Source organism: Hemicordylus capensis, chromosome 4 (genome assembly GCF_027244095.1).
Source record: "Hemicordylus capensis ecotype Gifberg chromosome 4, rHemCap1.1.pri, whole genome shotgun sequence".
Lineage (NCBI taxonomy): Eukaryota > Metazoa > Chordata > Lepidosauria > Squamata > Cordylidae > Hemicordylus > Hemicordylus capensis.
The window spans coordinates 205,797,754-205,820,742 of NC_069660.1; the positions used below are offsets into that span (position 1 = coordinate 205,797,754).

General features: G+C 45.5%; 1 long non-coding RNA gene across 2 annotated transcripts in view; it reads right to left on the reverse strand.

Annotated features, from left to right (window-relative positions):
- The window catches only part of LOC128325415 (uncharacterized), a 60,091-nt gene that overhangs the window by 9,371 nt on the left and 27,731 nt on the right, over positions 1-22,989 (reverse strand). Inside the window, exons 1-2 of one of the 2 annotated variants that reach the window (XR_008307436.1) lie at positions 18,477-18,625; positions 15,559-15,998 (exon numbers count right to left, since the gene is read on the reverse strand). This is a non-coding gene — a long non-coding RNA (uncharacterized LOC128325415). Of the gene's footprint in view, positions 1-15,558; positions 15,999-18,476; positions 18,626-22,989 lie in introns of those variants that run through there. The other variant, XR_008307437.1, reaches the window with a different exon arrangement.

Here is a 22,989-nt window from a genome sequence, read left to right on the forward strand (position 1 = left end):
CATTGGTTTGAATGCTGGAGAAATTGATGAAGGCTATTTATTATTATTTTTGCCGTCCTAGTCTATGCATATTTACTCAGAGATAAGTCCCACTAAAGGCAGCACTTTACAATATCACAGCAAACCTCTGTTCTTGGCATTGCATTTCTGAGATAACTTGCAGAGAAGAATCAGCACTCTCCCACCTCCTGCTGCTTTCCTGCAAATGATCACCTGGCTGGATGTTTGAGGGGCAAATGGGCTTCCTTTGGGTTTCAAAGCCTAGTTGGGGTGGGGGGTGGGGGCTGGTAAAGTCTCCCAATATGTGGCTTCTTAAAAATTGAAAACCAGCCACAAGATTCTTCAGATTGGTGGGAAGGGGATGCTTATCCCCTTTCTCTCCCGCCACTTTCTCACCTTCTGTTTCACTTGTAGGGTGCAGAGAGATGGGTAAATTGGTTACTTCCCTTGCTTGCAGAAAAGCAGCTGGGAAAGCAGAAAAACAGCTGCATGGGAAGGGGTTAAGCATCTGCTTCCCACCTGATCAAATTTGCAGATTGTGGCAACTACTTTTCAGTTTTTAAAAAACCCTCATCACCTGTGGGTGAAGAAACCCTCTTTCATGAGGCAAGGTGAGGCAGTCACTGCCAGCAGTGAATTATTGGGGCGCCAGAGGAGTGGCAAGATGCCTCCCACCACTTCCACCCACCTTTGAAGATTGATCTGCCCCTTGCAAGCTTTGCAAGGAGAGCCTCACTTCACGCTCCTTGCAAAGCTCACAGGAAGCACAAGGAGAGAAGAGGAGGCCTGTGGCAACCTTCTCTCTTGCCTCAAACTCCTTGCAAAGCTTTCAAGGATTGGATTTGAATGGAGGCTGGCCCACACCAAGATCATGGGGCAAGGCAGCATTGGGCAACTACCTCAGGAGACAGGCTGCCTTGGGCCATGCCTAGTCATCACAAGACTGCTACACATGCCGGCCATGTAACGTCTAGTTTGGCCCTCAATCACAAGGAAAAGAAAGGAAAAAGTTTTCAAGTTTTAAGGAACCCAAATGTTCTCACTTCAGCATTATATCTCTCTTTTGGATTTTGTATGTAGTCAGGGTTTCTGGGCCCAGACTGCCCTCTGGAGGGTACCGTTTCTGGCTAAGTGGCTATCTCTGAGCTCTGTAACAGCCCCCCCTCCACCCCCACCCCACAGCATGCAAGTGGTTGATGTGTACCCCCCCTGTCCAAGGCTCTTCACATGGTGACCTCCCTGACATCTGAATGCAAGTATTCCAGAACTATCAAGTCTGGACTGCTAGATGGTGCCAACTTTATTATAGAGCAGGGGTAGGCAACTTCAGCTCTTGCAGAAACTGCAACTCCCAACATCCCCAGCTGCAATGTTTTGGGAGATTGGTGTTGTAGTTCAGCAATAGCTGGAGAAGCAAGGTTGCCTACCCCTGTTGTAGAGCCTGACTGTCTCTGCATTAATTGGTTTGTGCAGCAAAATACGTTTTTGGCTCCCAGTTTGTTGTCTGAAGGATAAAGAAGCCTCTGACAATACAGACGGCAGCCTGTCTTGATGTAAATGATCTTGTGTCCAAATGAGGGGACTGACTAGATTAATTATACAGATGTTCATTTTGGAGGAGAAATGGGAAGGCTTTGCATGATAATGATGGCTCATTATTATTCAACACTTATATAGCACATTTTCTGTTCAAAACTTTTGATATAGGTTATATTGGCAATCCTTTAAACAACTCTGTAAACAAGCATTATGATCCCCATATTGTACAACTGGGGGCAGAGACACAATGGTGTGAGCCGAAACCTCCAATAGAGGACACAGAAAAGTGGCTCGGGAAACAGCGGTGTGTCTTCAGGTCTTCTCACAGGCAACTACTTGTAGGAGCAACAGCCCAGTTAGCCTTGACTGTCAGGCAGGGAACTGGCAGATGGGATGACAATCTGCAGCTGAGGCAATTACCTTGGAAGGAAGCCAGAACCACATCCACAGGAGAAAGGCCATCTATTTGATGGGATGAGCTGGACCAGGAAAGGAGGAGGAGAAAGGGAGAAGAAGAACACTGCGTGTTGGAGGCAATGATAAGTCAGTAGTTATGAGCCAATTGGGCCCCACAGCTGATGGAGGAGTACAGAGGATGGCAGACTTCCTGGTGAAGGGACTGGACTTACCTAAGGGAGTGCTGGAACTACCCTGAAGGAAAGTGAGCCAACAGTAATTCTCCTCTGAAGGAGACAACCTGGTTGAAAGACTAGGAAGACAGAAGGGGGTGGTGAGAACCCACTTTTTGTAAGTAAGACTAAAGAGAGATTTATCTACACTTACAGCCTGTTGTCTGGTCTGTTGGTTTTCTGAATCTGTTGTTCCATGCTCCTGGAGGCTCCCCAAGCCCTTTTGATGTGGCCCTCACCCGTGGGAGGAGAGTGACATCACAAATGGTTTATTTAAGACAACAAGTAAGTTGCATAAGGCAAGCAGTGACTGAGGCAAGCTCTGAACCAGGATTTCCTAGCTCACAATGTGCAAAATGTATCCATGACAATTCATGAACCTTGTTTTGGTATTCTTATCCAAAAGCAAAACACATCATACTCAAATGTGACGTCCTTCAACTCTTCGTATTTTACTTATTGATGGACAGTTTGGAAAGACACACAAATAGTTTTCAGACTGGGCTCAATATGAAACAGAGGTGACAGTTGCAGATTATCAATTTTAACAGCTTCTTTAAAAGGGGTGTGAATCAGCATACCTGTAAACTTTAATAACTTGGAAAATGACCTCAGTTTTCATAAGTGCTTGTTAAAGGATTTTCTCAAAATGAGCATAACACCTGGAGGCTCATTTATCATCATCCCTGCCTACTGGTTCTCTCACCTACGCACTAAAGAATGACGACTAAAATAATATTTATAGAATAAACCTTCCGAACTATGTTTTTATTGCTTCTTTTTTAAAAAAAACAACCCTCTGTGGAATAGTGACTGTACATGCTTCCTAGAAAGGGAGGGACTAGGTGTTACCCAGAACACAGGACTGTTGCCTAAAACAACAGTCCCACATCGACCCGGCTCACACACAACACCAAACCAGAGTTAAATGAGGCGGGGGTTGGAACTCCAGTACATCAGAACGTATGAAACTGCAATTTCATGGCAAAAGCGACCTCTGGTTTGCCTCACCAAACTCCAATTTGAACCTTCAGTTTGCACAAAGGTTCACCGCTGAGATCTGTGGTTTGGCTGCCGAAGCTTTACATCCAACTCCAGAAGCCGCCATAACTGAGGTTTCACACCAATTTTCACACTGCAATCATAGAGGCAGTGATGCAGACCCACCCAGGTATGTGGCTGCTCTATGCCAGCGGGGCTTCTTGCTGGTCACCTCTCAGAAAACCAGCCCCGCCTCTCCCATCACCTATGCCGCTATGGGGTTGCCCAGCAACAGGGATGCTGTGATACCCCGTTGCAGCCTTGCCATCCTCTCAGTGAGCATTCCCTATTCCAACTCTGTCCCTTGCTCCCCACACCTGGCAAGCAGGAGGGAAAGGGGATGAGATGACAGGATGGGCACCATATGCTTTTCTCCCCGAGACATAAGTGACAGTGATGTATGTTCACAAGCACAAACACTCCAGGTGGCACCCCGTCACTGTGCTGGGAAGGGAACATTTGTGTGCCGGGGTGTGTGTGGAGTTTTCGTGTGATCGGGTTTAAAAGGCAGACCCAAGCAGGGATCCTGGAGCAGCCAGGTTTTATATTTTTTTTTCCACAGAAAGGTTGAGGAAAGAGGCCACAGCCCATTCCTCTTGGGGGTTATTGGTCCCTAGGCTTACTCATGAGAGGAACCATCTTTGAGGAGTTGGAGGGGGCACTTTGAGGTGCTCTTGTTGCATTCTGCAACCCTTCTCATCTGTGAGCACTAATTTAAAATTTACTAGCTGGTATTCGAGTGCTTGCCACCCATTATCCCATGAACCACTCTTCCATGAGAGTGCAAGGCCACCGGGTGCTCGAGATCAAGCCAGAATGCTTTATGGAGGAAAGTCGCAGGGATGGGTACCTTGGCGAGTACCATCCCGGTCCTGTGACTGCCCCGGAGTAGTTGTTGGAGCATGCCTCCTGACACCCCCCCCATGTGTACATGTGCACCCTTGTCTGCAACTCTGAAGGGTGACCCTGCTGTCCTGGGGTAGTGGGAAACTGGGGCTCCCCGCTCCCATAGATCCCAGTGCCAGCAGATCTGCATACGGCACAACACTGGACTGGATCAGGGAATTCTGAATTGGTTTAAAAGTCCGTCCTAGTACCCAGTGTCTCCACTGTCAGTGCAAATACTTTGTGGGGGTGCTCTTGGCCAGTCCGTAGTGGGGCTCCCAGGAGTTCATGACTCCCAGTAGCTCTTGGGGGTCAGTGGTGTTCCAGTCTTAGGGAAGTGCACAACTGCTGCAAAAATAGTCACCTGCTCAGTCATGGGACTGAAAAGCCATGGGGACACCCCCTTACAACTCATGAGAAGAACCACCAGAGGGGAGAGGAAAGCAATGTAAAGCAAATCTAGTCATTCTGCCCAATGGCAAAACATCCCCTTCGCCCACAGATCGCTCCCTCCCGGGACTGACAGGCCATTAGGGCTCCATACTGAGCCAGGTTGCTGTGGGGAGGAAAGCCGTGGGGAGGGGTACCCCAGAGACTGCTTTCCTTCCTTGTCTTGGCAACTGATGCGAGTAGCTGCCAGCTCCTCGAAACGGTGACCCCGCTGTCCTGGGGTTGCTTGAAAAAGGGGGCTCCCCTCTCCCACGCAGTTCTGCATATGATGCAATGCCAGACTGGGCCCTTGAATTCTGAATGGGTTTAAAAGTCTGTCCCGATGTCTCCTCCCTCTGTGCACACGGCCAGGCTATGGCACATGGAGCATCTAGATCTCCTTTGGGTGCATGCAAGTTTTCACAGGCAATGGGGTAAGAAGGTTGTGGGGAATCTGTTCTATCTTTTACCATGGAGATTTGGGGGGCCCACACAAGTGCGGCTCCCTTGGGTGGGTGAGAGGGCTGGCTTAACTTGTGAGCTTGCAGTCCGTGGGCTGACTAGCACCCTTACAGCTGCACAGCCTTCCCCAGAAGACTGTCCCTCTCATGAGAGGGCAAGCAAGCTGCCAGTAAGCAGGATTGTGGTTGGGTCTGCATGGACTGCTTTGCTGGGTTACCCCTTGTAACATCACACCAGGTTATAGTGGGACAAACCCACAAACATCCTTTGCCCTCCCTCATCTACATATCCCCTCCTAGGAAGTCTCAATCTTTCCCTCCCCTCCCAGATTAACAGGGAAATATCCTCCCCCGGAAACCACCACCCCCATTTCATGCTTGTGTGGGATTATCAGGGTGAAGGGCTCTTTTGAGGCTGCTAGTGCCATCACTTCCAGAAGAAGCACTGCCATGGCATGGCATGGCATTTAAAAGGGTTTCAATGCCCTTTCCGTACCAAGGGTGGGCAGTGCGCTCAGAAAATGATCACACTGGGCATGTCCTCTTCGAGCTCATGGCCAATTGTCGCCACCCAGAGGCGTAAAGATAGGGGAGGCAGGGGGGCACGTGCCCCCGGCGCCATCCCGGCGGGTCATGTGGGGGGTGGCAAAAAGTGGCTCCCTCCCGTACCCCCCTGGATCCCCCACCGAGTGTGGCGGTGGGCGGGCGTTGGCGATTTGGCGGTGGTGGGCCAGGCGGTGGCGGCGGGTCGCCCGCGGCGTTGGCGATGGCCTGTACTAGTAGCGGGCCGAGCGGCGGCGCGGCGGATTGCCTGCCTCAGCGCCGCTCTGCACTAGTCCTCAGCGGGAGATCCACCGCGCTGCCGCTCAGCCCGCTACTAGTACAGGCCATCACCAACACTGTGGGTGACCCGCCACCGCCGCCTGGCCCGCCACCACCAAATCGCCGCCGCACGCCCGCCGCCGAATCGCCGCCGAATCTTCGCCACCGCCACGATCTGCCGCCTGGGGGGCACCGCGCCGCCGCCAGGTATGTGGGGGCTGAGGGGGTGGCAGGGGGGGCGCCCTGGGTGCCGTTTCCCCCCGATACGCCACTGTCGCCACCCTGCTGACATGCTGATGCTTTGCCCACAGTCCAGCTGTGGAGCTTGTTGGGATTGGCCTCGGCGGCTGAGCAGCAGGGAGGGATCATTCCCTCCTGCAACTAGAGTTTGGCTGGCCATGGTTTGACAAATGTCTGCTGTGCAGTTGACAGTTCCAAATGGAAACTACAGGTTTGCCAACCTGTGGTTTAATGTTCTGTATGAACCGGGCCATAGAGTTCCTTCCCTTGTCCTTCATAATATGGAAACACATTATGTGATAGCACCATGTTGTGTTTCCCCAGCGGCAGCCAAAGACATGGAGCAGAGGTGGGGAAACATATCATATGACAACGTCATACCTTTCCATTACTCCACATTACAGGCAGAGGAGGGAGGGACTCAACACAGGGCTGCCATTTTTTGGTAGTAGCATCATGATTTCTATAATATCTCTTGGGATTCACACCAACCCTTCATTTCAAAGAGAACTCGGTTCACTTTTTGACAGTGGGTATCCCTTATTAAATCAAGGGATTATCAATAACCCTATTGACAACAGGATCCACATTTTATTAAGTTTGGAGTCATATCCAAACTTAATAATATGCTAAATCATTGTAAACCGCTTAGAGAGCTTCCAGCTATAGAGCGGTATATAAATGTAAGTGCTATATCAGCTTTAGCAGTTTGCCTGCTAATCCCCAAATATCTTAACAATTTTGTCTTGTAGTTATAAGTTTTCTACATATAATGCTTGCAATAGAGTTTGCCCTGTACAAAGGCCGGTCTTTGTACAACTATTTTTACCTCTTACCAGAGCCAGTTTGTTCAGTGGATTTGGACACATTGAGCCAATCATGTGAATGGCTAACCACTTGTCCACATGAAAACTCTTTGAAAAGTGGGCTGAACTATGATCTGGCCATAGGTTGAAGTTTGCTGAAGTCCAATACGACATGTATAAATCCACAATCATAAACTGGAACTGACTTCAAAATGTTGTGAGAATCCAGTTCTTAGAGGCATGATGCATTTTCATTTTCATTGCTTTCTACATAAGGCACACTATGGGTAACTGCCAACGTAGCATTGGATACGTATTGACTTTTCAAAGCGACCCTGGGAATGCTTGTATGTAGACTGTAATGTTTCCCAGATGGGTCTCTCTGATCAAACCCCCAGATTCCTGTCATCCATTTAGCTCTGGAAAACTTAGGGGGATGAACAATAATGTTTCCATGTGGCAACATTCATAGGTGGGTAGTGCAGAATTTCAATCCCACCCCAGGAAACTCTGCTGTTGACCTTAAAGTCACCATGGTTCAGTGAAAAGTGTTCAAGGGAGACCTGCTGAGCTAGAATTCATTAGCAAATGCTATGTGGCACTAGTTGGACTCACGTGTATTGGAGGTGGCGCTGTCAGTGTAAACAACAACAACACCCAGTGTAAATAGGTATCACCTATTTAAAGGTAAAGTTGCGCCATCGAGTCGGTGTAGACTCCTGGCAACCACAGAGCCCTGTGGTTGTCCTGGATTTAGGTGATACTATATTTTTGCCATGATAATATATGAACAGTAATTGCTAGATGAGAATTGGTCACTCTGATTTTTTCTTGTATAAATGTGGGTTCTGTGTAGAAATGTGACCTGTTTACTCCCCATTGCATTTCACAGACGGTTAGCCTCATTGTTTACCAGCAATTTCCCCCTCTGTACCCCTGTTTATGTATACTTTCCAACTGAGGATACCATTCCATGCATGTGATGAAATGGACGCTAGCCCACGAACACTCATGCAGCAATTGATTGGTTAGTCTTCAAGGACCTTCTATTGTTTTTGGTACAACAGAGTCACATGGACTAGTCCTTTGAATTTTCCACATTCAGTCACTCACTTAAACTACTTTCAAAAACTAAACCACAAGCAGAAAGTGTTCTATCAAAGCGGTCCTATAATCTGGCAGATGAGGGCTAATTTGGGAGGAGCATAAAAAGTGGTCGTGTCTTTTCACAGGGTGGACTAGATTAGCTTTTCAGATCCCTTCTAGTCCTCAGTCCTGTGACTTCGACGTTTTCTCTCTTGATCCTAACATTCCTTCTCATTTGTGGTGACCACCTGCTTCCTGTGAGGGAAGCAAAGGATACTTCAAAAGCAGCATGACTCTCCTGAACAATAGATCTCTGAAAAGATCTGCAGTGAGTGGACTGTGGTGATGTGATACAGATACCGAACAGCAGAAGAACAGGGCTGGAAAGGAAGACTTTTGATGAAAATAATTCCTCTACACCAGAGAATGGCCTGAAGTCCCTTGATGTGGGTCCTTCTCTGAAGCTAAGCAGGTCTGAGAGCTGCTTCAAGTATTCAAAGGAAGTTGTGAGAGCGGACTTATAAATGACTTGTGTTTCCTCTGTTTAGGAGCCTTCACGTGATCATGTGGGTGTGTGGGCAGGCAGGGGGAAGGCAGGGTTAAGCCTACCTTCTCCAGAGACGATGGACACAGTTGCCACAGCAGAGACTGGCATGGTGTTCCGGAGGCTGGGGGAATCCCATAAAGCACGATGAACACAGTGCATTGGGTGATTCCCCCGGGAGACCAGCGCTCTAGGCGCTTGTCTCTGTGTCAGCATGGGTTGCAAGCAGGCCATGCTGATACATCATCCTGGAGCCTGGGCTGATGGTGTGCTCACTCTGTTAACCCAGGCTAAGAGCTGGGCTTTGGTGCTGGGTTTGGTGCCACGGCACCACCAGGATCTACACGGACCCTGGTGGTTCTCATAACAGCCAAGCCCAGGCTGCTGATTCTGGGCTTGGCTGCTTGTAAGAACAGCCTCCTAGTGTCTTCGGATCTTGTATGGAAATTAATGAAGGCCTTATCTGGTCATGGAGATGTTGGGTAATTGCAAGAACTGGTGCCAATCCAGGCTTTATTTGAATCATAAACTGGCATGTTAAAACAGCCTGATGGGCTACTACAGTCTAAAGCAGGCCTGCTCAGCTTAGGCCCCCCAGCTGTTTTTGGGCTACAACTACCATAATCCCCAGCCATACTAGCCAATAGCCAGGGATTATGGGAGTTGTAGGCCAACATCTGCAGGAGGGCTGAAGCTGAGCAGGCCTGGGAAGGGATACACAGTGGAATCCAAGATGACCTGATCTGTACTGCCTCTTGCTTGGCAACCTGTTTGTTCATCAGAAAGGTAATGCAAAGACAAGTGGCACACAAAAAAGGCATCCCTGTGAAGTACTGCATGATGCTCTAGTAGGTATGGCATATTCTACTGTTTGTGTTTTGGCAACGAGCTAATTCCAAGGATTAGGCCACTAGTTGGGCTAATTAAGATGATTTGAGGTTTGCCCAAAGCTAAATTATCTCTGAGGCAAAAATGGATAATGCGGCGTCTCTCCAGACTCAACAGTTAGATGGCTTGACACAAGGTGAATATTAACCTGTATAATTAAGTAGTTACGGTATTGTGATCTCAGTTGTAAAGTGTATATTATAGTGTTGGCCCTCTGACCTGACTCGGCTACAGGTTCATTAAACATTAAAGATGCAGAGCAATGCAAATCAAGAGAAAAAAACTGACATGCAAGCATAACCCCCTATATAAATTAACTGCAGATGCTTGTGACCACTCTCCTCTTATCTTTAGCCTCCTCTTATGGAGCACACCTCATTCATTGCAGTCTTGCACTAGGGGATGCTTTGAGACTAGGCTGTTTAAATAATAAACATCTCACCTACTTTTCTCTCTTGCAGTCATTGTGGTTGGACCGCGAGACTAGCTGGCAACAACCAGTGATTAAACATGAACTCCTCATGCAGGGAATGCTCTTCTGCCCAGTAGATACATTCTGTACAGGGATCAATTGTCTTACTGCAATAACGAATGAGAGCAAACAGTAAGATGGTGTTTTAACTATAGTTTTATTAGTTTTTCATGCTGGGTTTTAAATGATCTTAATGTTTTAATCATTTTTTGTTTTGTTTAATTTGTATTGGTTTTTTATTGTACACCATCCAGAGACACAAGTTGGGGGGGGGGTATAAAATATGTCAAATAAATAAACAAAGAACAAGGAGGAGGATGCCATCTTTACGACCGGATTTTCGGTATATCACACCTTACAGAGTAATGGCAGCTAAGAGCAAAAAGAGTCTGTGCCAATGGATCTCATTTGAGCCCCACCACTGAGAGCATGGAATCCTGAGGCAGTGTAGGAAACATAGGCACTTTAGCATTCAGTAAGAAGGACAGAAATTGTACCTTGTAGCAAGGCACACTTTAGGAACATAGGAAACTGCCATATACTGAGTCAGACCATTGGTCTATCTAGCCCAGTATTGTCTTCACAGACTGGCAGCAGCTTCTCCAAGGTTGCAGGCAGGAATCTCTCTCAGCCCTATCTTGGCCAGGGAGGGAACTTGAAACCTAGATGCTCTTCACAGAGCAGCTTCATCCCCTGAGGGGAATATCTTGCAGTGCTCACACATCAAGTCTCCCATTCAGATGCAACCAGGACAGACCCTGCTTAGCTATAGGGACAAGTCATACTTGCTACCACAAGACCAACTTTCCCACTCTCTGTCCACACTGTGAACATGGTTCTGATTGTGCAGGCAGTACAAGCAGGGCTTATTCCACAACATTTGGTGTCTGTCCGGAGGGGAGGTCAAAGGGGGGCAGTTGCCCCCTGGATTGAGCCTGCACTCCCACATACTCCAGTACCCTTTCCCCCAATTCCTACCCACTCAAACTTGAGCCCAGTGACCCTCTGCTCCCCTCTCCCAAAGGAACTCAGGTGTCTGACCCATCTTCTGGGGATTCCACCCCATGGGCATTGTGGGGTGGAATGAGCCGGTGGCGGGGTGGGGGGGCAGGCACAGCAGTGGCCTCAGTGGCATCTCAGTGCACTGGGCACTCCATCCAGCAAGGCAGGCAGGCAGCAGGGCTCACTCCACCTCTAGGAAAGGGCCTTCTCTGTAGCCGCTCCTGGACTGTGGAATGCACTCCCTGCACACATCTGTAATTTGAATTCTTTATTGGAATTTAGGAGACCCCTAAAGAACTACCTGTTCAGCCTGGCCTTCCAGTGCTCTTGAATTGTTTTAAAGGGTCTTTGATGTTTGTGAACCGCCCTGAGCTATTTTGTAAGGGCGGTCTAAAAATAGAACAAACAAACAAACAAATAAATAAATTCTAACGCAAGTTCTTGCTAAACACTTTCTCCTGAGCTATACCTCCAAAAGCCACTAACCTTGGCTTCCCTTTCCTTGGATTTAACCAAACCCCTGGCAAGCTCAAGCTCCTGCAATCTTGTCCCCCAAGAATTGCAGACTCACCATGAGGTGATTCAGTCAAACACCATTGTTTCTTCTCACCTAGGTCACCTCTGTCACACCTTCTTCAACACAGAAGCCACCTGGGGGCTCCTAGGACCTGCTCAACCAGCCAATCGATTGGGTTATCACCTAAGGTCTCACCTGCTACCTCTCAGTGAACTCTATCAGTGCTGCCTGACTGTCCATTACAGGAGGGATGGTCAGAGAACATGCTACTCATCTCACCTCAGTCCTGGGAAGAGGCAGTGGCAGCTGGAGCTGCAGCACATGGAGCAAACAAGCAAGCGTGAGGAAGCTGGATGATAGCTCAGGACGCACGGCCCAAACCTTTGTTCCCACTGGAAAAAGTCCTTGCAGCCTCCCTGACCCCAGAAAGAGTGCTGTGAACACACACGATGTGGTGTAGACTATGGCACACCCACCGCCCCTCACCAAAGTGCATGGCACTTCACTTCACTCACAAGAACAGAGGTCCTTGCCTCAAAGGGCTTACAGTCAGAAATTTTGAAGATGGAGAAGCAGGTAAACCGGGGACAGATATGTGTTCAATTTAGGAACCTGTACTTTGGCTTTATTTCAGTAGAGCATGGAGACTCACTGGGGGTGGGTGCTGGTCTAAAGGTCAATCCTAGAAGGATTCTGGGAAATCAGATGACTGGGCTGGCCTTGTTTGCTAGCTAATGGTTAGAATAGGCTCCTGTAAGCTATGGTGACTTCTGATTGGTTGGGGGCAGGGCTAGTCCCTGCCCACACTTGGGGTGGGGAGGGAAAAAAGGCACATCTTGACTGGTGTTGAGGCACTAAATATGCAATTTCAGTAGTGACTAAGTATGTTCATTACTTCATTTGGGGGCAAGGCATGCCACTGAACACCCTAAGTATGAGGAAATCATTTTACAAAGGAATTTAGAAAAAAAAAAGACCAAGAGCCAGCAGCATCTACTGGCAAGCAGTGGAAATGGAACAGCAACATTCAAGCAAGAGAGGCAGATACAGAAAGATAAGGAGAGGAGGAAATAGTATGTTTGGTGAGAGAACGAGGGGCAAGAATGTGGGGCTGGCAAAAAGGAGGGCAATGCCTCCTCTCTGCCCCAAATGAGGAGCCTCCTTTGAATCATGCTGTATATGTGTTCAGGTGTTTATTCACATGAACATGTGTTTATAGACATGTACATGTATTTATGTGAATGACTGTGTGCATTCATTTTATGAATCTGGATACAGGTCCCTCAAATACAGGATGCAGATAGAAAACACACTGCTGTCTTGTTGAATAACTGTATATGGATACACTGTGTGCAAACAGTACTACATGTTTTTAACGTATGTGAATAGGGTTTATAGCATTTTTTATTCCTTGATGTGGGGCTTATTTTGTGTCGGTTAAAACTTAGCACTAAACATTGATATATAAAGATTAATTCATTTAGATTTTATCCTGCCCTAATGTGACGTCTCCATTGATTTTCATCATGGTAAAAGAGGGACAATTGAATAAGGGTGTGGGGAGGGGGACACAAATAGGAACATAGGAGTCTGCCTTATACTGAGTCAGACCATTGGTCCATCTTGCTCAGTATTGTCTACAGAGACTGAGGGACCCAGCAACTGGATGACAGCTTTCTTTTTGATCTCCCCCTCGTGCCTCTCTGAAGAAGAAGTGAGGCAGGGGCCCACACCACTTCACTTTTTGTCCTAGGGTCCACTCCAGCATTGCTACACTTCTAATGAATTGTATAATATAAACAGTGCTATAGAAAGATATTAGGAAAGAAAGGCATATACATGCAATATAGGTCCCTTACAAAAATGGCTATCCAGTGTCATGTTCTTAAGAAAAGAGAATTGTGTTGAAGCAGTTGAAGTATTTACTTAAAGGTATATCCCCATCCCACCACCCACTATCATCAGTATGTAGGAGCCTCCCTTGGCCATAGGAATCCTAGTATATACTGTATTTACCCAAATCCAGGATGAAGTTTTCCCCAAGTTGTTTGTGTTTGGAAAGTGGTGTTACGAAGATAGCCTGTTTGGGGGCTCCCAGCAGCACCCCTACATATGATTTGGAACTACAGGCCTGTAGTTCCATTTTGGAACTAGAGACCATTTTGGTCTCTCTGAACTCACAGAATCGTAGGCTCACCATTTGCTTACGTGAACTAATTTACGAGGATATGCTGCTTAGCAGGCAGCATGGGGAAAGGTGACTCCAGGTCAAGCCTAACCTGCAACTGAAAGAGGACTATTCCTCATGCTCTCCTCTCTGGAAGTCAAAGTAGACACAAATTAATTAAGGGCTCTTCTTCTAACAAAAGAATAGCCAAGAACTCCCCTCCATGTTGGCACATTGGATTAGCCTGTGAGCTTATCACCTTCTCTGGGAGGAATAGATAAAGCGCAACAGGCTCATCTCTCTAACAAGAAATGTTGATGATTGATTCGAGGCTTGGGAGGGGCTTAAAACATTCCAAGCACCCATCAAGGTCTTCCTGGCCCATGAGATAAACCCGTTCACTCCATCCCACACAGGTTTCTCAAACCTATTCACTTCATTGTGCTTTAAGAGCACACCCACCAAAGTTTGAATAGGACAAAATATATTCTTTTGTCCATCACAGATGTCACCCTTTTCAGCAGAAAGGTGTGGTCAGCATTTGGCCCCAGGGAAAGATGTTGCCTATTTGTATCAGGGTCACAATTAAGATGTGTGTCTCCTCTATGGATTCACCCATTGCATGTATGTGTGTCTGGGCACCAGCTATACCATTCTGCTGTGCCATGGCTCTCGTGCCTGTCCTGCTTTTCACCTTCAGATTAGCCCTGTTTCCAGGTTCAATCTGTGCAGCACACTTGGCTGCATCAAGAGACTGGTCCCCTGAGATTAGGCCTTCTTTGAATGTCTTCTGGCTTCCTGACCTGCAAGTGGTGCACATGTCCCTGCTCTTGCATCCCACCTCCCTGCTTGTCCCTGGAGAGAGAAGTCCCTTAGCACTGGCTGAGCAACAAGTGTCCAAACACACCATCAGAAGGAACTAGGTATACTAATCTCTGCTCTGAAATCTCTCGCTCTCCTCTCTTCCTGCTTTCTTTAAAATCTAAAGCTGTTCTCTAAGACCCGTTTCTCTGTTCAGCCTTGAGTGGATTTAATCTGGATCTCAAGCTAAAATACCTCTTTGTGAGCTTAAATTTAGTATTATCGATATTATTAGCCTTGTTAGTTTTATTAGTTAATATTATGTTGCTGATTAATGAAGATTTCCTTTCTCTACCCCTATAACCCTGAAAAAACCTGATTGTATTTGACTTCGACAATCTGTCAGTCATTTCCAAGACTGAATGTGAGTGAGCAACTCAAGTGATTGAGCTGCTCACTCACTCGAGTTGCTGATCCCCCAACTAGCCCAAAAGTTAGTCAGAGGTGGTGTGCCATATACCCCAGAGCAGTCTCATTGACAGTGGGGGGCTTCCTTAAATGTGCATACCAGGAATCCCTGCTGTGGCAACCGGACGCAATCTAAATAACAGGAGCTGTGGAAGTTGCTATGAGAGGCAAGGGCTGCAGCAGCCCTTTAGGGCCAGTGATCCTCCTTGCTGTATCCCTGAGTCCTGTGCATGCATGCCTAAAAGCCTCTTCTCCTGCCTGAGCACTCATTCTTCTCAGGTGCTGTTGTTGGCTGCCTCAGATGGAGAAGGACTGTGCCTCCTTGTCATGTTGTGGTAGAGGAGGAAATTGGACACTTAAGTATTGCACTCAGTGGGACACCTGAAATGTTCACTGTTTTCTGCTATGTGCACTGTTTCCCTGCTGTTTCCGTGCCCAAATGTTCACTGTTTCCTTGCTAACTGAGCAAAGAGGCACTTAAAAAAAGTGATGATTGTCTTTATTTAGCAGAGGGAGAGCAACTGTTTCCTTCAGTGGCTACTGCTGGTGTCCACCTTATGTTTCTTTTTTAGATTGTGAGCCCTTTGGGGACCGGGAGCCATTTTTATTTAATTATTTTGTTTATTTTATATCTGTGTAAACCACTCTGGAAACCTTTTTTGAAAAGCGGTATATAAATATTTGTTGTATTCATTGTGTGTGTGCTTCACACCCCATTTCTGATGCACATACAATGTGTATTTTTGTGGCTTCTCCCTTACCTGATCATGAATCTCTGCATCCTCAGGGTGATATGGCATGGAAAGTCTTATCAGTTGTTGCCATTGGGTAAGCTTTGCATCCTCTCAGCAGTTCAAAAGGTGATTTTCTTGTAGGAGAATGAGGAGTAGTTTGATATGCAAATAGAATTTCATGGATTGCCTCTTTCCAGGGTTGTTGTTGCGTAGTAGCCAGTTGTAAACTTTCTTTCACTAATCTGTTTGTTCTTTCCACAAAGCTATTCCCTTGAGAATGGTACAAGGAAACAGTCTTGTGGTTTACCTCATGGTTATGTGAATGTTGCTCCATTTCAAATGAGGTAAGCTGTGTCTCATTGTCAGTCACTAGTTCCTTAGGAGGATCTTTTCTCACAAAAACTGCAGGCATGAATCAGATCACCTTGTCTGTAGTAATTTTGTCAGCAAATGAAACTTCTGGCCACCTGGAATAGTAATCTACCATCACTATAACAAATCTTTGGTTTGTGGGTTGGTTATCAAAACATCACATTATATCTAGAGCAAGTTACTTATATCCAGAGCAGGGCTCACCACCCTGAGCCATTTTGGAAGGGCGGTATACAAATCAAATAAATAAATAAATAAATGTCCCCCACCCCACCCCGGGGACCATTGAGATACTCTACTGGAGTCAAGATAAGCCACAATGAGGCTATTGTGGCTTATTTGACATATGGATAGATAAAGGCAATCCATCCATCCATCCATCTGTATTATGGTCAGAGACCAGCACAAAGTATAACGGGTGATCACATATTAAAAGTAAGAATACATACAATAATAGAAAATACACAGGAGGCATGAGGGCATAAAAAGCCTGAAAAAGGCACAAGAGTAATGAGCATAAAAGGGATGGGGAGAGGGGAATAAAAGGGATGTAAAAAGATTAAAAGACATAAAAAGACAAAGTGCTTAAAAACCTAAGTAATAAAACTGGATAATGGCCAGACTATAGAACTATTGTAAGCCAGTATTGAATGAGCAGAGTGTGGAGCCCACCTGAGTCACTGAGGGTCAGACTAAGGCTGATAGGACTCAGGGTCTACCACCTGCCAATGAAGGCTGGTCGCTGCCACACAGAACCTGACAACGCTATATGTGATGGCTGGCTCAAGGTCAGAAAGCAGCAAGGATCTGTAAAATTGGCTCTATCCCGAGTACTTGCACAGCAATGGGGAAATGAGAGAGGCGTGAATGTCTCTATAGAACAAACAGTGGAGGAGGACATGCTCGGTTGTTTCAATCTGCCCTGAGCCACAGCAGCATAGTTGCTCTGCAAATAGAGTCCTTCAGTAACGGCCTTCTAGTACTGCTAGAAGGGAGGGCATGGCAGCGAGCCAGGGTGAATGACCTCCAGTGCTTTGGAACCTCCAATTGAGTGAGGTATGCCACTAGAGAGGCAGAATAGCTAAGCCCATTACTGATATGAAAGTTCAGGACTCTGCCAGTGTTCCCTCTAAGAGGGATTCCCAGATGTTGTTGACTACAACTCCCATAATCCCCAAGCAAAAGCCATTGCAGGTGGGTATTCTGGGAGTTGTTGTAAACAACATGTGGGAATCCCTGTTAGAGGGGACACTAGACCCTGCTGAGATTGGTTAAGAGATAAAGGCATTTGTGAGCATTCACACAGGAAAACTGTGAAATGCAGCATGAGAAGAGCTGGTGCTTCTGAAAGCACTGGCAATCATGCAGGAGCCAGTGAAAGGGCATCTATCTATCTATCTACACACACACACACACATTTATTGTATATTGATTACAGTTACTACAGTGGTCCCTCGACTTACAAACTACTCGACATAAGTATTTTTCGAGTTACAAACGGCAGTTTTAGATCCGGTTTTAGATGCGGTTTTTTTGACTTACAAATTTTTAGATGGGGTTTCCTCGACTTACAAATTTTTAGATGGGGTTTCCTCGACTTACAAATTTTTAGATGGGGTTTCCTCGACTTACAAATTTTTAGATGGGGTTTCCTTGACTTGCCTGCCTGTTTACTGCCTGTTTATTCTTGAAAAGAAATGTTCCTGTGCAGTTTGCAAGCCTTACTGGTGGTCTGGGTCTTTTTTCTAGGCTCCGGAACGCATTAATCCGTTCCCAATGCATTCCTATGGGAAACCGCTTTTCGACTTACAAATTTTTCGACTTACAAATGTGCATTCGGAACGGATTAATTTCGTAAGTAGAGGGACCACTGTATATGTAATTTAAAAAAAGCTTTGTTTGTTCAGTACAAGATTTTCTATTTTGAAGGGGGGCTTTGCCTTAAATTAAGGGTCGTCTTTTGGATAGATACAGATATAACCTTATTTTTTAGGGGAGTTGTCAGAGTCATCTTAGATCTGGGTAAATACAGTAAATTGATTAGGAAAGTTGCCCTTAGTAAAGTAGGGCCACTATCACCCTATGGGCAGGTTCAGACTTAACAAGTAGGAAGGAGAGGAACCAGCAAGTGCAAGAGTGCAGATTCCTATCAGATGTGAAGCCATTATGTGAAGTCACCTAATTCCAGTTACTGAGAGTCTCTGCCCAATATTTTACCAACGTTCGTTGCCAAGACCTGGAAGTCAGGCAGAGAATCTCAGTAAAATGTCGCATGGAGAATCTTGGCAATTGTATTTGGTGGCTTCACATGACACGCCTTACCAGAAAGTGCACTCCCCACACTAGCAGGTCCTTCTCCTTCCTACTTTGTCATCTGAACCCGCTCAGAATAATAGAACTGTAGCAACAGGCCAAACTGGTTCAAAGGAGTTACTGATAGCCATCTTGAACAACATTAGTTCTTTGACAATGGAAGTGCTGGATTTCTTTAGATTCTCCCACAAAGAGTCACAGAAGCAAAGTTGTTTGGTTTTTATGAAGGCAGTTCTTGAGTCAGTACTGACTAAAATTACCGTGATAGTTTCTGTTGATTTTCAGTAGCTTTTTTGGATTAGGCTGTGGCTCTTAGTTTATGCTGGCTTGAGTGGTTCACTCTTTTGTGAAGTTGTTTTGCTCTGACTGTTGCTGGAGCCTTCCTCCTTCCAACCTTCTGCACTGTGAGAACAGCTAGGGATGATCGCCTTAATTCCAGCCATCTGCTCTTCCATTAGGATAATAGAAAAAATGAGAAAAATATCCCTTTCAGAAGGTTGTCTTCGGCTGGGTATATTTTCTATCAGTATGTCAATACAGATTGATATTCTGGAGTGGCAAGAGGAACAATGTCAGAAAGCAACCAAATGGGTTGAAGGCTTCAGTAAGATCAAGGAGAGTTACGTCACTTTTCTAATTTTCACAATTGTCCCATGCAGTTTGAGAAAGCAATTGGTATTTTCTGTCCCTATCTCCTGATTGTGGAATTGAGACAGTGCAGTTTGTTTGAATCTTCCCCTTGTTCTTTCTTCCTGCTTGTCACCTTTTCTAAAAATGAAGTAAAATTAAATAAAAAATCTCAAGGAGACCAACAGAAATAGAGACACACATAATTATAATACATAAAATTGCGTATTTAAAAATGGAAGAAAAACATCGTCCAATAAGAAAAGTAAAAGCATCACAAAAATGAGAAGCGCTCATTATGTTAAACTGGAAATGCTTTTTTTCTTGTTAGAAAATCTTCAGGTCCTATTAGTGAATGTGTAGAACCTTGTAAAGAATGGACATTGGCGGGCATCTTAATGCTTTGTGCATGCATCAAACAATAGCAATCAAGCTAACCCTTATTCTAGTCCCCACACTTCTAAAGTGCGGACTCTTTTGCACAAGAGTGCAGCTATTTCAGAGCTGTTCTGGTACTCCAGAGACACTTTGTTACAGCAGAAATACATCTCTGACCCCCAGGGTTGTGTTTCTGCTGCAACCGAGTACTTCTGGAGTGCAGGAAGAGCTTCAAATAGTTGCAGTCTTGCACAAGAGTGCCTGCACTTTGGAAGTGTGTGGGGACTAGTGTGGGAGCTAGGGCTGTGTGCTTCCTGTTGTCCGAAGCACTCACACAGTGTTATTCAGGATGTCGGCCATGGTGTCTTGCTTTGCCATAATGATTTGTATTTTAATATTATGGAAAGAACTGAACATACCAAATGTAGTATTTGGGTTAAAGATACCTAGAAATTTTACAATCCATGAAGAATACTAGCCTGATCCAATTGAGGGAAGGAAGAATATACTCTGATCCTTTAAGATAAGATGGTAGTCTCTGATTGCTTTTTTCCAGAACACAACAATGCTTTAGGGTTGTCAGCTGACCAGAAAAATGACCTCTTGGGCATATAATAGAAAATTCTGAATATCTGCAAATTCAGCAGGTAAAGCTTTTGGAAACATGGTGATCAATACTATCTCTTGCTGATGTCTGCATATCAAGCTGGTGTTAAAGAAACATTTTCAGTGGCAGGTTGAAAGGATGGCATCCCAGACATAAATATGGTTTTGTGAATGAAGAATTAGATGTGGAAAGAGCTTTGGGACGGCTGTAGTGATCTTCTCCAATATTTTTACTTTGTGGATATTTGGCATTTATTTTATTCTTTATTTTATTTTCCATATTGATGTACTGCCTTTCATTCAGATATCTTGACATTTGCTAAAAATGAATTCAGGTAGTAATAAAAATAAAAATAGTATGTGGCACAAAATACCTCAATAAATGGGAAGAATTACACTGGTTTGTGAGGCACATCATTGCCCCCCCTCCCCCCCACACCAGTGTCCTTTCCATAACCTCAGTATTGAGGTCATAATCTCTACGCATAATTATTACTATTTGAAAGACAGGATGTTTAAACGGAATTCTTCAGAGATGGGCTCATTATCGCCTCGGCTGCTATACAAACATTACAGAAACAACCAGGGCCTTTTTAAGGGTAGGCAAAAGGGGCAATTGCCTTGGGTCACACAAAAAGAGGGGGGCCCATGCAAAGTATGGTCCAGTATTGAAATGATCAGAGTGATACTTTTCATTCAAGGCGGTTAAAATATAACCCCAGGATCAAGAGATTTCAGGATCTGGGGCTATTACAGGGGCACAGGATGCAGTGGATGCAGTTTCAAGCCCCATTAAAAAAGCAATAGAAACAAACACAATACATAGTGTTTGCATAACTGGAAAAAGTTTTTTCCACCCAAAATATTTCATTATAAGAACTCTGGAATGTGTAATGCTGCTGAAACCTCCATTCTTCACTGTGGGGGAAAAGAGTAAACTTCACTTCAAAAATCAAATAATATTGAGCCCTTTGCCCAATCACTCTGAAACCTAGGTGGTAGCAGGCACCCATTGGGGCACTACCATCCAACCCACTCTTCCCCCTCCAAAATAACATCAACATCACACATCTACAACACCCACAGAGCTTTGCAAAGAACATGTTTTGGTCATGCACATTCACCCCCTCCCCCAGAAATGCAATTTATCCACACACAAGAGTGTGAAACAACAACTAACAACAAACACCACACATAAAATTTTAAATTCAATTGCTGCAACCCCAAAGCCCATGCTCCACTGCTGCAACCCCAGACCCTGAGCTCCCCTGCTGCAACCCCAAAGCCCCGCGCTCCCCTGCTGCCACCCCAGACCCCGCGCTGCGCTCCCCAACCACAGACCCCGCGCTCCCCTGCTGGCCAATCTGCAGGCTGGAAGGGCCGGAAATTCAAACAGATGTCAAAACTCAAAATGGAGACTGAAGGAGAAAGATTTTTTGTGATTGCAAAATGGAGTTCCAAAACAGCCGAAACAACAAAACGTTTTGTTTCCAAAACAGGGATGTTTTGTTTTGGCTACAAAATTTTCTGTTTTAAGCATTGGGTGTTTTGTTTTGGCTACAAAACAGCCGAAACGGCCTGTTTTGTGCACAAAACGTTTTGTATCCAAAACGAAACGCACATCCCTAATTATATGTCAGCTTCCTATGTTCCTATGGCAATGTTGCACAGTATGTGTCAGCTAAAGAGAAAAAATGGGGCAGGGGACTCAAATGAGCATTCTGCCCCCAGGCCTCCCAGAGTCTTAAACAAGGCCTGGGAACAACCTCTTCATCATCAGCCCCATTAAAAAAGTGGTAGGAACAAACACAATACACAGTGTTTGAATAACTGGAAAAAGCTTTTTCCACCCAAAATATTTCATTATAAGAACTCTGGAATCTACAGCAAATGGGCGGTAACAGGAGTGAATGGGGTAGGGTGAGGGAATAACATGAGATACCAGATAGACAAGTTTTCTGCTAGCATTCTCAGAATAGTTGTAGTTCTCTGAGTTCAGACTGTTCTGAGCAGTCTCCAATTACATGCCCCCAGCAAGTGACATAGCTAGAATAATGAATAACATAAACAAGAGTTTCTGGTCAAAAATGTACCATTGTCCCAGAATTCTAACAATGTGTGCCATTGTCCCAGATTTTCCAAATTAGTGGTTAAAAAGTGAGAGCTGCAGGAAACAAATACAATGTAAGGTTAATATGGAAACAAGACAATAGCAAGGTTTATGATATCTAGCTCTCACTCCTTGATTTGGAGTTTCCCCCTAGAAACCCAAGGAGTTTAAATATTTTTAAAACTTTTTTTAAAAAAAAAGACTATTTGTCATACATTCATATATAGAGAAAGAAAACTGGGATTCATTCTTTTTTGAGTTCACACAAATGGCACCTTTGGAATTATGGACAATGTGTACATGATGACTAAACTCACTTAGGACAGTTTAAATGTCAGGCACAAAGATACCAAGCTAAATCGGTACCACTAATGTGAGGGTGGGCAGCACTTGCAGGGAAGAACCAGCAGTAGGGGGCTCATCATTCCTTCCCCCACCTACCACTTCACGGTCTTTCCACCTTGAATGTTTCCCTACCCTGCCTCCATTAAGCTGATGTTGGATGTAAGCCTGGATGCATACATGGAGGCCATGTGTGTGCTGGCGTCACCTGAGTGCAGCTGAGGGAAGTGCCACCAGCACATGAAGATATCTGGTGGGAGCGCCACCGAAACAGGAAGTGGTGGTGAGCAGTGGAGAAGCAGGTATGGACCTGCTCTCCTCTCTTTTAAAGGTGCAAGAGGTGTGCTGCATATCACTGTTCGAATTGCAATTCATGCACATCACTGGTGGGAAGTTGTCAATACAAGGGAACATTCAACCATGTAATCTTCCCACGTGAGGCTTGAGGTGATACAGTCCATTTGACCACCTCAGGACACTTCTACCTGCTTCATTATGTCGATCTAGTCTCTTTGCCTCTCTCTTCATGCACTAATGGGGTGGAATTCTGTAGGATAGACAAAGACGCAAAATAGAAATGTGAACCTATTGTAAATTTATCTAGAAAAAAAGCTGTTTCTCTAATGGCAACAACAGAAAATAATATATTAGGGAGCACTGGAGAACAAAGTGCATTTCTTGGGGGAGGGGCATGAACTTTGTCCCACACA